This window comes from Petaurus breviceps, unplaced genomic scaffold, assembly GCF_028583685.1.
Source record: "Petaurus breviceps papuanus isolate PSGF00001 unplaced genomic scaffold, PetGlider_PUasm1.0 101, whole genome shotgun sequence".
NCBI classification, from domain to species: Eukaryota; Metazoa; Chordata; class Mammalia; order Diprotodontia; family Petauridae; genus Petaurus; species Petaurus breviceps.
In genome coordinates this window covers 1330118-1342956 of record NW_027185575.1, presented here as the reverse complement: position 1 = coordinate 1342956, position 12839 = coordinate 1330118, and positions in this window count along the sequence as shown.

Here is a 12839-nt window from a genome sequence, read left to right as displayed (position 1 = left end):
TTTGATTTAGAGCTGGAAGGGTTCTTGGAAGTCATCCAGGTCAATCTCCTCATTTTCCTTTTTAAATAATCTGAGGCCCAGAGAAAATGAAATAACTCACGCAAGGTCAAACTAGCAGCATCTGTCAGAAGTAGAATTTGAACCCAGTTTCTCTGACTCAAAATCCAGTAGTTTTCCATAGGACCATGCCACCTCCTGATGTTTCAAGCTTGGAGATGCCTCCACCTCCATAAGGTATATTTCTACTCTTTCACTGATGGTGTGTTGTTGATATAGGAGAATATGCTCCAGGTTTATACAAGGAAATTATATATTACCACATTTTTTATGTGTTATTTCACTAAATGCCTTTGCATTGAATGAACTATGCTGTCTGGCTGACTAGTATAAGTAACATATTGGTGGGGGCTCATGCACTAAACTTTGAGCTGATGGAGATCAGCCAAGTACTTTGAACCTGGGGAAGTTTGGGGGTGGCATTTTTGAGTTAGAAATAGAAGGTTCTGGATTTTTCTCATTTTCTTCTTGATATGTTTCTGTTTCTCTCTCTCCCCTCTCTCTCTCTCTTCCTTTCTCCCTCCCTCCTTCCCTCTCTCTCTCCCTCCCTTCATCCCTCCCTTATGACTTTTCACCTTCCCCATGAACATCTCCATTTTGCTCCATTGTTGAGCATATCTGTCTGTCTCTGCCTCTTTGTCTTACGACTTTCTTCATTCTCTGTACATATGTCTCTGTCCCTCTCTTCACCAATCTATCAACAAGTATATATTAAGCATCAGTTGGGCCCAATAGTATACTTAGAAATGATAACATAAGTGGGGGGGGGGTATCCCTGTCCTCAAGGACAAACAACATATACATATTTGGTATATAAAACACATACAAATCAAATCTAAAGTAAAATTGAAACAAAAGTAGTTTGCCCTGGAGAACCCAGGAAAGTTCCTTCACAGGAGGTGATGCCTGACTTGCTTTCTCAAAGGAAAGCAAAGATTCTAAGATATAAAATTTGTGTGATAGAAAGGCATTCCAGGCAGGGGGTATGACCAGTGCAAAGGCTGGGAAATGGGACATCATGTGTGAGGAATAGCAAATAGCCATTTATCAGTACATGAAAGGGAAGATTCTGCAAGGAGACTGTGATGGTCTCCATCTCCACTTTCCTCCATCCTCACATATGTCTCAGTCTCTCTTCACGTTCCTCCATCTCTACATCCTGCTCTTCCCCTCTTTCCTTACATCCCCCCTCCCTTGTGTCCATCTGCCTGTCTTTCTTTCCTGCTTTCCTCCATCTCTACTTTCCTTAAATAAATCTCCACTTCCCCTAAATAAAGGATGCCATCCCCACACATGGTTGTGTGTCTCTCTGCCTGTGTCTGTCTCTCTTCACTTTCCTCCTTCCCTTTCTCTCTCCTCGATCACCAACAGTGATGGCTCTGAACACTCCCAAATTCTGCTGAATCACACACAGGCTTACTTTCTTCATCTTTTTCACGTAACAATGTTGCTTTTTTCCTCTTTTGAATACACAGAGCACCTTCTGTTCGAGTTGCTCAAGGGCCTTGGATCGCAAGATAAAATATTTTAAGTTTTTAATGAGTCCAATTCAAGACATCTCCCTTTTAAGTTCTGTGAGCTTTATTAACCACATAAACACAAGGAACCAAAACGTCATGTTGAAAAATTCAGTAGTTAACCCAGAAATACTTCAATGCTCTATCTCATTTTTGCAAATAACTAGCAAAGAGAAATCATATCCACCAGCAAGAAGGAGAAGGACAAAATTTTTTTTAAATGTAAATAGAAAAATGGAGCTGAGAGAAAGCAAAAGTAGAAAGTCAACACATTGAGAAGCGCCCAAAGATCCCATGAGAGCATGACAATTTCCATCTCCCTGGAGTGATCTTTGTGTTTTCCTAAGAGATAAATAAGCAGATTTCTGGATGGCAGCAATGTTTTATCTCATATGCTTTAAACAAGACATTGCCTAACGCAGATCTGTCTCAAAAATATCTCTGTGGCAAGGCTTTCCGTGGCTTGGAAGCCACGGCAACCAACTGCTGGAGCTTTGTACTTACATAAAGAGAGAGTATGTTTTGATCCCCCCTGAAATTCCAAGGAATGGTCTAAAGTCTATGAATTGCCACCCTCTCTGTTCTGTTCAGGGGCTGTCTTTGGCAACATCTCCACACAACTGCTGCCATCTGCCGGTTCACAATGAAATGGGGGAGGGGATTCCAGGGGAGGGGGTGACTCATACACTTCAACATTAATTTTTTTGTTTCTGTGGTGCCAGCAGCCGATGGTCCAAGAGGACAAAAATTAGACTCCCCGGCTTTCTTCCCAACCTCTCACAATGACCACAATGCTGCCCGTTTTCAGGGACCCTGCATTATGGATAATGGGGCATCTGCATAGGCATCAAAAGGAAATGGCACCCAAGCCAGGTTCTGAAATGTTATTTTTTTCCTTAATCCTGAAAAACGGATTCTCCTTGAAAGCTCCATTCAGCCCCACAGAGCTCGTGCAAAGGCGAACAAAACGTAAATGCAGCCCGTACAAGCAAAGTCTTCTGCTACATCTGGCCCCATTCCCAGGGCAAGTGATTAGGAGAAACCACAGAAATAGTCATTAACAGAGCAGGGAGCCTACAAGTGGGTAGTGGGACTGTAATGGTGTATTAACAAATATCCCCCCTTACACACACACACACACACACACACACACACACACACACACCCTGTTTCAAATGAGTGTCTGCACACTAGGTGATTTGGCAGGGGTGCCCATCCTGCCCCTCCCAACTGGACATCTCTCACTGTGGCAGCTGGCTATGGCTGTTTTCAAAATATGATGTGCAGCAGGGAGGGGGAGGGGATTGTTCTGGATGGTGCAAAAAGAGCCAGTCATCCAGGACACAACTTCCCCCAAAAGAAAAAGAACAGAATTTGCATCTGGGTAGAAACGTCTTTCTTGGAAATGAAAGATGGTTGAAAACAGGACACTACTCTGAATTTTAAAACCCCCTTCTTATTTTTTTTAAAGTCCCAGAAACAGAAGCAAGGCATCCTTAGTCAGAGAAGCAGCATGGAATATGGCCTTGGATTTAGGAGACCTGGATTAAATACCTGGCTTACCAGCTGTGTGGCTTTAAGAAAATGACTGCCTTCTCTGATCCTCACAGTGTAGTGTGAGTTGTAAGGGAGAACAGAGGAACTTTTAACTATAGGCAAGTATCACAGATTTAAAAGTAGAAGGGACATTTGAAGGTCATCTCATCCAACTCCGTCAATTTTCTAAATGACAAAAATGGAGATTCATAAGAGGGAAAGGTCACAAGGATAGTAAATAACCAAGTCAGGATTTGAACCCGGGTCCTCTGAATGCATGTCCAAGCCACCATGCTTTCATCTCCTCTAACGGGACTATATAAAAAATATCAGCAAAGAAATGCATGAGCCAAAGAGGAAACAAGTTAGTTGCATCACCTGAGTGAGAGATCAACTGGGGATCTTCCATGGCATTCTCAGTCAAGCCTATGCGAAGCAGTTACTATGTGTCAGGTGTTATGCTAAGCAATGAGGAAACAAAGAAAGGCAAAGGATAGTCCCTGCCCTCCAGGCACTTCTAATCTAATGGGGGATATGATGTATGTACAAACATGCCACATACCAGATACATAGGAGATAACCATCAAGGTTAAGCATTAGCAGCAGGGGGGATTGGGATAATCTTCCCAGGGAAGCTTTACCACAGAAGGCAAAGATGAGGAGGGAAAGCATTCCAGGCATGGGGAAGAGCCAGGAAAAATGCCCAGGCCAAGAGGGGGAGTGTTTTGTTCAAGGGGGCCAGTATCGGTCTTACAATGTCAAAAGAACATAAGGTAAGCACATGGGGGTAGGGGATGGGTACCTTTATAAGAGGACATGAATGACAATTAGAGTGAATGAACAGATATGGGTGGACTGCAATCAGCATCAATAGAGCCAACACCCACATCAATGTGGTAACAAGTATATCAGAGTATCAAAGGACAGACCATGTCAATGCCATTACAATATTTGGGCTCATCATCATCTGCTTAATGGGAACAAGACACAGGAGAAATGGTCTCCATGCTGAGGCAACCAAGCCACCCTCTCAAACATAAATTTATAACCTCTGATGCATACTGGCTCTGTGACCCTAATAGATAAGTCACTTAATTTCTCAGTGTATGCTATAATACTATAAATTAAAGAGGAATTGACTATCTGCATTCATGGAGGGAATTTCCACACCCAGAATCCTTATATGATGAAATCGCAAGCCCAGATCACTTCCCCACTACTAAAACAATAAATAGTTGGATGTTTGGGGTTTTTTAAAGTGATAATAGACTATCTTTAGGTATAACACTAGAAGAAAAGAGAGGCTGGAGATGTCTGAAGTATGTGGTTCAGTGAAAGGATCAGAGAACCTGAGTTCCATTCCCACCTATCATTTATTTATTATCTGACCTTGGCCAAGCCACTTAATCTTTCTTGGTCTCAGTTTCCCTATCTGTAAAATGAAGGAATTATCCTAGATGAATTTGAACTTGAAGATGAACTCCCTTAGAGCTCTAAATCTATGGTCCTATCTACCCTTCCTCTATTCCTCCATCAGATTAAACTTCTTTTAACCCCACAAAATAACTTTCAAGAAACTAAACAGCAATCAGTAGGTTTTCCATGAACCTTGCCCTAACCCAATTTATCTCAATTTTAAGCTATGTTATTGTCCTCTCTTGGGCTGTCACTGACACACTAGATGAAACAAATGGGAGAAAGACTGCTATTATTAACAGATAAAAGACTGTTTTCTCCCCGTTTCCCTCCAATATTTAACTGGGGTGGCATCTGTTGACAGCAAAAGATGGAACCCTGATTGCTATAAAATATGCTTTGGTTGCAAATGTTTAATTATACGATGTTTCCAATTTCGATTAAAGATAAATTCACTTTCTATGTTAAGCAAGAGTTGTTACTAGGAAAACAGAGGTGGGGGGAGAGGGAAAAAAATCTCCATCTAGCCGGTATGTTACAGAGCTTGCTGAAACTCCCAACACAGACAAAAAGCCAGCGGAATTTAATCAGGGCCGCTCAGCAGGAACCCCCTAAGTGGTACTTGGAGCCTTCCAGTAGACTGACATATAATCACGGAGGAGAGAGAATTACAGTTCACATCTTTACAGAAGTTCTCCTGCTCTCTGCTGGAGTTCTCAGGGAAAGAGGTAGCCCAACAATTCCTCGCTTTCCCCCAAATAAATACAATTTACTGCCCATCGGAAAAACCTCAGAAAGGCACTAAATCATAGGCCATGGAATTATAGTTGTCTTCTTCTTCCTCTCCACAGGTGATCAATTAGGATGGCCACTAGAACAGCTTTGGGGGAAAAAAAAATGTGCCACCAACCCAAACTGGTCTCCTGTTAGTTGTGGTTAATTAAAAGAGTAACAAACTGAGATAGGAGAGGGGAAGAGGAGAGAAGTTATCAGCAGGTTTGACTTAGGGGAAACACAGCTCAGGACACTAGTCCAGGATTCACACCTCGCTCTCCACAGTGGTCCGCTTAGCAAGCACTCATCTTCACTCGATTTGACATGATAATAAACATGTACGACAAGTGTAATTATAAATAAGAAACTGAGGTCATGATGGGCTGCCATAAAGCGGGGAGAAAACAGCTTCTCTTAGACCCGGATAGTTCTACTGTGGAAATAACAGAAAGGAGGTCAGAGTTATTAACTACGTGTAAGACTTCCAACCTCTGCATTACTCTGAGAAATGACATCATGGACCAACCTGAGAAGCCTCTGCTGACCTCTCATCCAACAACAATTTCTCACGTGTGTGTCAATATGAGATGTCTGGCTAGTGAGGGCTCATGGAGGGCTTAGATCTTCTTCCAGGTGAAGCTGGGTATTTAAAGCAATACTACTTTAATTTCAAAAAGAATAGCTTTCACTCTTTTCCTGAGAACAGTTGTTGGCTTAACCTCTACCTGTCCTGATTCACCACCTCGGGGCTTGCTACAGAATGCCAGAATTTCAGTGTTAGAAGAGACCTCAGTGACCACCCATGCCACCCACACCTGACCACACATCTCCTCTACAATGGCCCCAACACATGTCATCCAGCCTTGGCTTGAAGACCTCCCAGTGAGGGGACACCTCCTACCTCCAGAGGTAGTCCATTCTATTTTGGGACAGCTCAAATTATCAGGAAGCATTTCCTGAAATAAAGAAGAAATCTGCCTCTGCTATTCCCATGCATTCTTTCTAGTTCTTCCCTCTGGGGCCAGAAAGAACAAGTCTCATCGTTCTTTCTTTTGACACTCCTTCAGATACCTGGAGACAACTATCATGTTCCCCCTAAGTCATCTCTTTCCCCTTATGTATTTTTAGTACAAAAGGATGTCAGAGTGTTAGTTTCCAAAGTTAGAGAACAAGGTAAGCTTGATTAATGGTTTCCAACTTAGGGAATGATTAGGGTGAATAACAGTATATCCAAACCAAAGAGAAATCTTCATCAATTTAACAGTGTTCAGAACTTCCGGGTGATTCCCTCAGGCCAAAGAGGCAGTGTAACTGACTGGAAAGAACAATGATCCTGGAATACACAGGACTAGGGTTCAAATTCTACCTCCACTGATTATCACCTGTATAAGCAAGTCATTTAGGGAACTAATAATACCTGAACCTCAGTTTTCTCTTTTGGTTTTTTTTTTTTTTAAGCAATTGGGGTTAAGTAACTTGCTCAAGGTTACATGGCCAGTTATTTCTGGGTGTGGTGCTGAGTATCTGAGCCCGGATTTGATCCAGGTCATCCCGACACTGGAGCCAGTACTCTTACTCGCTGAGCCACCTGGCCGCCCCTAAGCAATTGGGGTTAAGTAACTTGCTCAAGGTTACATGACCAGGTGTTTCTGGGTGGGTGCTAAGTGTCTGAGCCCGGGATTCGATCTCCAGGTCTTCTCAAACACTGGAGCCGGTGCTCTTACTCACTGTGCTACCTGGCCGCCCCAAGTTTCCTCTTTTGTAATATGAGGGAAATAACTAAACAGCCTCTGAGCTCCCTTACAGACCTAAATCTTTTATCTTAAATATGATTCGCTGTTCTATATGCCACTGATTATAACTTCCTTGGCCTATGTCTCTCATCTGTTTTAAAAAAAGTGGGGGAGAGGACACTAGATGGCCACTGAGGTTTCTTCAAATTCTAGATCTATGATCCTAAGATGTGTTCTGCTGGTATCATCATAGCCAGTAACCACAGCTAAGGGGTAGAGTGAAAAGAATATGAATTTTGGAATTATCCCTAGTTCAAATCCAGGCTTTGTTTAGTTGTAACTCCTCCCCTATCTGAGCCTCAGGACTCTTATCATTTAGACTAAGTGACTTCTATAAGGCCTAATGCAGCCTAAAATACTACTATCCCAAGAGTGGGTACCAATTTGAACTGACAATTTCACCTTGAGAAATCACCTCGGCTCAACCTATTCAGGAGATGGAAAGTTGTCTTGGAAAACAATCACTCCCTTTTCCATCTCATTGTTTGGTCAGGAGGGAATTGCAAGGTGCTTTTCCCTCAATTAAAAGAGAAATAACACTTTGTGTTAATGAGTCACTCACAGCCAACATACACTAAATTTGTCATTGCCACTTTTATTTAAAAAATGATTAGGCAGCATCTCCTTTCCCCTCATAGCAAGGCTCAAGAGTGACAGATGATCCATCAGTTTACTGGCTGATTTTTAACTACAGCGTTTTGCATTCATTATTCCCTACTTAAATCACTCTCTAAAAAGAGGCAAGAACTTATTTCTGCCTCTTGACATTGGAGAAATTAGACAGGGCACCATTTAGATGAGTGCTTCTCCATCAAGACGGAATACCAAGCACGTAGACAGAAAATCAGGTTGGAGGGGTGACGCTGTGTTCTCCCCCACTCTCCTCCGCCCCCAAAATAGGCCTATGAGACGCAGCACTCAGAGGATTCCTTCATCCTTGAAAGTCAAGACATTTACCCAAAGAAAAGTCAATTTCTGGAGTGGATTTGAAGAATCACTCTAGTCTTTAAAAAAAAAATTTTTTTATATCCTTCAGTCATTCCTTGGCAGTTAGAATTTTGTGTCTATTTCCCTTAAGTCTTTCTTTTAAAGCTGTTCACCTGAGATTTGATTAGGGAGCCTCAGGGCCTGCTTATGCACAATCATGGGAATTTCTTCCTAGTTAAGTGACTGGACACCCATGGAAAATGTACAGATCAAGGATTATTAGCTTCTGTCAGAGGATTGGTATTGGCAGCAGCACAAGCAGGAAAGAACACTTGGGAGAGAAGAGCTGCATTTAAAACCTGCTTTGCTCCTTCACCCCAGTGTGACCATGGTCAAGTCATTTCCCCTCTTGAGGGATCAATTTTCTTCTCTGTAAAAAGGAATGAAACTAAATTACTAAGGTTCTTTCCAGTTCTGAATCTATAATCTTATGTACATAGTGAGAAGTAAATAAATACAAGGCAACTTCTGGAGGGATAGAACATTAATAACTTGGGGGAGGGGGTGGAGGATACAGAAAGGCTTCCTGGAGGAAGTGGGACAAAAGAGAATCTAAGGGAGTCTGAAAGGGAAGAGGAAGGGCATTCCAGGAACTGAGGACAGCATGGACAAAGGCATGGAAGCTGGAGATAGAATATTCAGGTGAATAGACCAGTTTACAGAAAACATAAACAAGCATGAATTTTAAGAATATTCATTTAGCAAAGGTGAGGTTGGTGAATTAGAAAGAGAAAGGAATGAGACAGGGAGACAAATCAGGAAGCTGCTGCAGTTGACCAAGTGGTAGAAAGGACATAAGCTAACTAACATGGTAGCCATATAAGAGGAGAGAAAGGGCTGGGAGCAAGAGATCTTGTGGACAAGATCTAGGCAACAGATTGGACAGAGGCAGTGAGGGAAAGGAAAAAATCAAGAATGAGTCCATGGTTATAAACATGGGTCTACCTCCTCCTCATCTCCTAGAATCAAGTCATCAACAAGCATTTATCAAGCAATCAACTGATTTATTAAACACCTACTGTATACACCAGGCACTGCACTATGCTGGGCATACAAATACAAAAAATGAGACACTCCCAGCCCCTCGAGAAGCTGGTAGTCTCCTTTGTTTCCTTTAAGGCTCAACACATACATCACCTTTCTCCCCAAAGACTCCCTTGCCCCCCAAAGGGAAAAGTGTCCCTTCTCTTCTGAAATTTTCCTAAAGCATTTTTTTCTGGTTCCTTTCCCTGGTCCCCTTGTGTAACTGCAGCGAGGTGACAGTGGATATTGGACTCAGGAAGACCTGAGTTCAAATCTGACCTCAGATGCTCAGCTCTATTTGCCTTATTTTACTCATCTGTAAAAGGGGATAATAGCAGGTATCTCCCAGGGCTGTTGTGAGGATAAAGTGGGATAGTATTTGTAAAGTATTTTCAATACTTTAAAATGCTATATAAATTCTTACTATTATTAAGATGAAAAAATATTCATAAAGCACTTTGCAAAGTGTAAAGTGTGACATAAATGCTCGCTATTATTAGACCATTCTTTTGGTTCTGCCTATTTCATTCTGCATGAGTTCATACAAGCATTTCTATGATTCTCTGAATTCCCCAGAATCAGCTCTCCTAATTGTCCATTATATTCACATACTAGGGCTTTTTTTCATCCATTCCCAAATGACAAAAATCCTCTTCATTTCTAGTTCTTTGTCTCCACGAAGAGTGTTATTAAGAATATTAGGCTCTATATTGGGGCCTTTGTTTTTTTCTTTGGCTCTTTGCGGTATATGCCCAGAAATGGGATCACTGGATCAATGTGATGGACAATTTACTTTTCTCGCTAATTCCAAATTGATAGGCCACACAATCAGACCAATTCATGGCTCGAACAGAGTGTCAGTGTGTCCGTCTTCCCCAAGCCCCTCCAGCGTCGACTGCTTCTGTTTTGGGACATCTTTGCAAATTTGCAGAGTGTGAGATGAAACCTCAGAGTTGCTTTATTTTGCATTTCATTTACCATTAGTGATTTGGAGTAAGTTTTCAAATGGTCATTTACAGTTCACGGGATGTTTTGGTTTTTTTTTTTTTTTAAAGAATAGTTCATTCATCTCTGTTTGGTCATTGTATCCCTAGAACCAAGGATGGTATCTGACACCTAGTAGTTGCTTAATAAATGTCTGTGGAGTTGTTTGTTAAACTTAAGTTTTTCTTTTTTTTTTTAAAGAGAAGTGGGCTAGCACAGAGAACACTGGGCTTGAAATCAGGAAGCCCGGGATTCAAATCCTGCCTTGGACAATTGCTAGCTGTGTGATTCACCTCTCTGTGCCTCAGTTTCTCATCTGTTAAATGGGGAGAGGGAACTGGATTTGATGACCTAGTTAATTTTAGGCAGCATTTTATACTGGCCTTATCCAGAGCCTGAATTACAGAAAATGCACCCAATTTTCTCTTTTTCTGACCCCTGGATAATAGACTTCTACATAGAGATGGGCAATTACATTGGAGGGGAGGAGGTAGTGAAGAAAAAGGGACAGAACTCTAGTCACTGAGCAAGAAGGAAGGTATACGTGTACATATATGTGTGTATCTTCATACACACGTATGTGTGTGCATGTATATATACACATATGGCCATCATAACTAAAGGGGACCCAGACCCAAACCTCTTACTGCCTGGTCACAGAGGACACTGCAGCACAGTCGAGGATGGGAAAGAAAAAATGCCCAGAATGCTCTCCCTCCTCACTCTACTTTGGTAGAGTGTAGTCTTTTGCTCTCTTCACACACATACACACAGAGTTCTTTGTGCATTCCTCCTCCCCACACCCCACCAATTATTTGTATAAATCTTATATTTATCTCTCTGTGGACATGTTGTTTTTCCCCAAGGAATATAAGCTCCTTGAGGACAGAATCTCTCCAGCACTGAGCACAGTGCCTAGCACATAAATACTTAAGGATCCCCTTTGGGGATAGGAGAGTGGAAATGAGACATACAAATCCCAGCTGAGTGGGCTGCCCTGAGTATCCAGGACTTTAGAAGTGGCATTCTTGAAATAAAGTCATTTCCAACTCAGAAAGGAAGAGGAAACTTCCTGGCTAAAGGCTGTGGCAGCTTTGTCTTAATGACTGCGATATTTCACAGCCAATACCTTAACAAGTATCCTGGGAAAAGCCCCAGTCGACTCAGTCATTTAAAAATAATGAAGGAGGAAGAAAATTTTTGGAGCAGAGTCTGAATCGTGTAAACCTGCAATTATTATAAAAATAAAGAGCAAAAAAATCACAGAAGAGCCAGACAGTAGGGGGCTGGATCACAGAGGTGACAGGCCCAGGCTTCTCACCGAAGAGAAAGTATGAGGCCTTAAGCAAGAAAGAAAAATCCCTCCCCATCCCTTTCTTAAAATATGATGGTAGCACTAAAGAAAATGACTTTCCTTCCTATTCCTTCTTCCCTTGGACAAATGGACTGTTCGCTTTGAAGTGTGTGGTTGGACAGCTTCAAAACCAGCTCTCCTTGCCTGGATTACTGGATGGACTGCTAACTGATCTCTCTCCCTGTAACCACCATTCCCTCCCTGCCACGCAGTGCAGGATCCACATTACTGCCTAAGTCATCTCCATAAAAGACCATTCCAATCATGGTACTTCTCCATGCCAAAACAATCAGTGATATCATATTGTCAACGAAATAAACTTCAAACACCTGACCCTCGTAGTCAAGGTCATTCACAACCTGGATCCAGATATCCTGTGTGCCTTCCTACTCACCTTCAAATACTTTACAGCTCTAACAAAACTATAGTACTTCCCAAACCCCATTCCACATTTTGCACCTTTGACCATGACTTGGACTCTCTCTATCACTGAAAGTCAGGTACACACTAGCTACCACCTCTCCTTTCGGACTTGTTATTGTTCCCTTTTACACCCTCTACATTCTAGAAAAACTAGACTATTTCCTTTACACATGGCTTGGCATTCCAAGTCCTTTAACCCTTTCCTAGAGGCAGTGAAGTTCAGAAGAAAGTATGGTAGATTAGGTGCCATTGGATCTGGTTCAAATTCAACCTCTGCCACTCACTACCTGTGTGACCTTGACCTCTTTGGGCTTCCATTCCTCATCTATAAAAGGAGGGCCTTGGGGGGCCTATGACACCTCTCCCAGTTCTAAACCTATGATCCAATGACCCATCTCCCACCTGCATGACTGTGCACAGTCTGACCCTCATGGCTGGAATAATGTACTCACTTCACCTCCACCTCTTAAAATCCCTAACTTCTTTCAAAGGCTCAGGTTGGGTCCTATATCCTACAAAAGATCTTCCCTGATACCACTAGTTACTATTGCTCACTCTCTCTCTTCTCCAATTATCTTGTATTTATTCATCAAAATACATCCCCCTTGCCACCCACCCCCAACCTCCCAGGCATCCACCACCACCACCAGAAGAATGTAATCTTCTTGGACTCATGGACCATATTTTTTGTTTGCACAGTATTCTTAATACCTAAGGACCTTGTACATAGTAGGTAGTTAATTAATGCTTGTTGAACTTAAAATTAAATGGAATACTGCTGTTCCCACCCTCTCCTGTCTCCTCTGCTCCTCATATTGGTATGATTAAGCACCTCTCTCCCTTCCACACCCATCTCAGATGTCACCTCCTCCAGGAAGCATTCCCTGACTCATGCCCAGATGAAAGTGATCTCTCCCATCTTGCATATCATCTGAATCTCTCCATTTACCTCACTCTCTCTTGTATAACTTCATA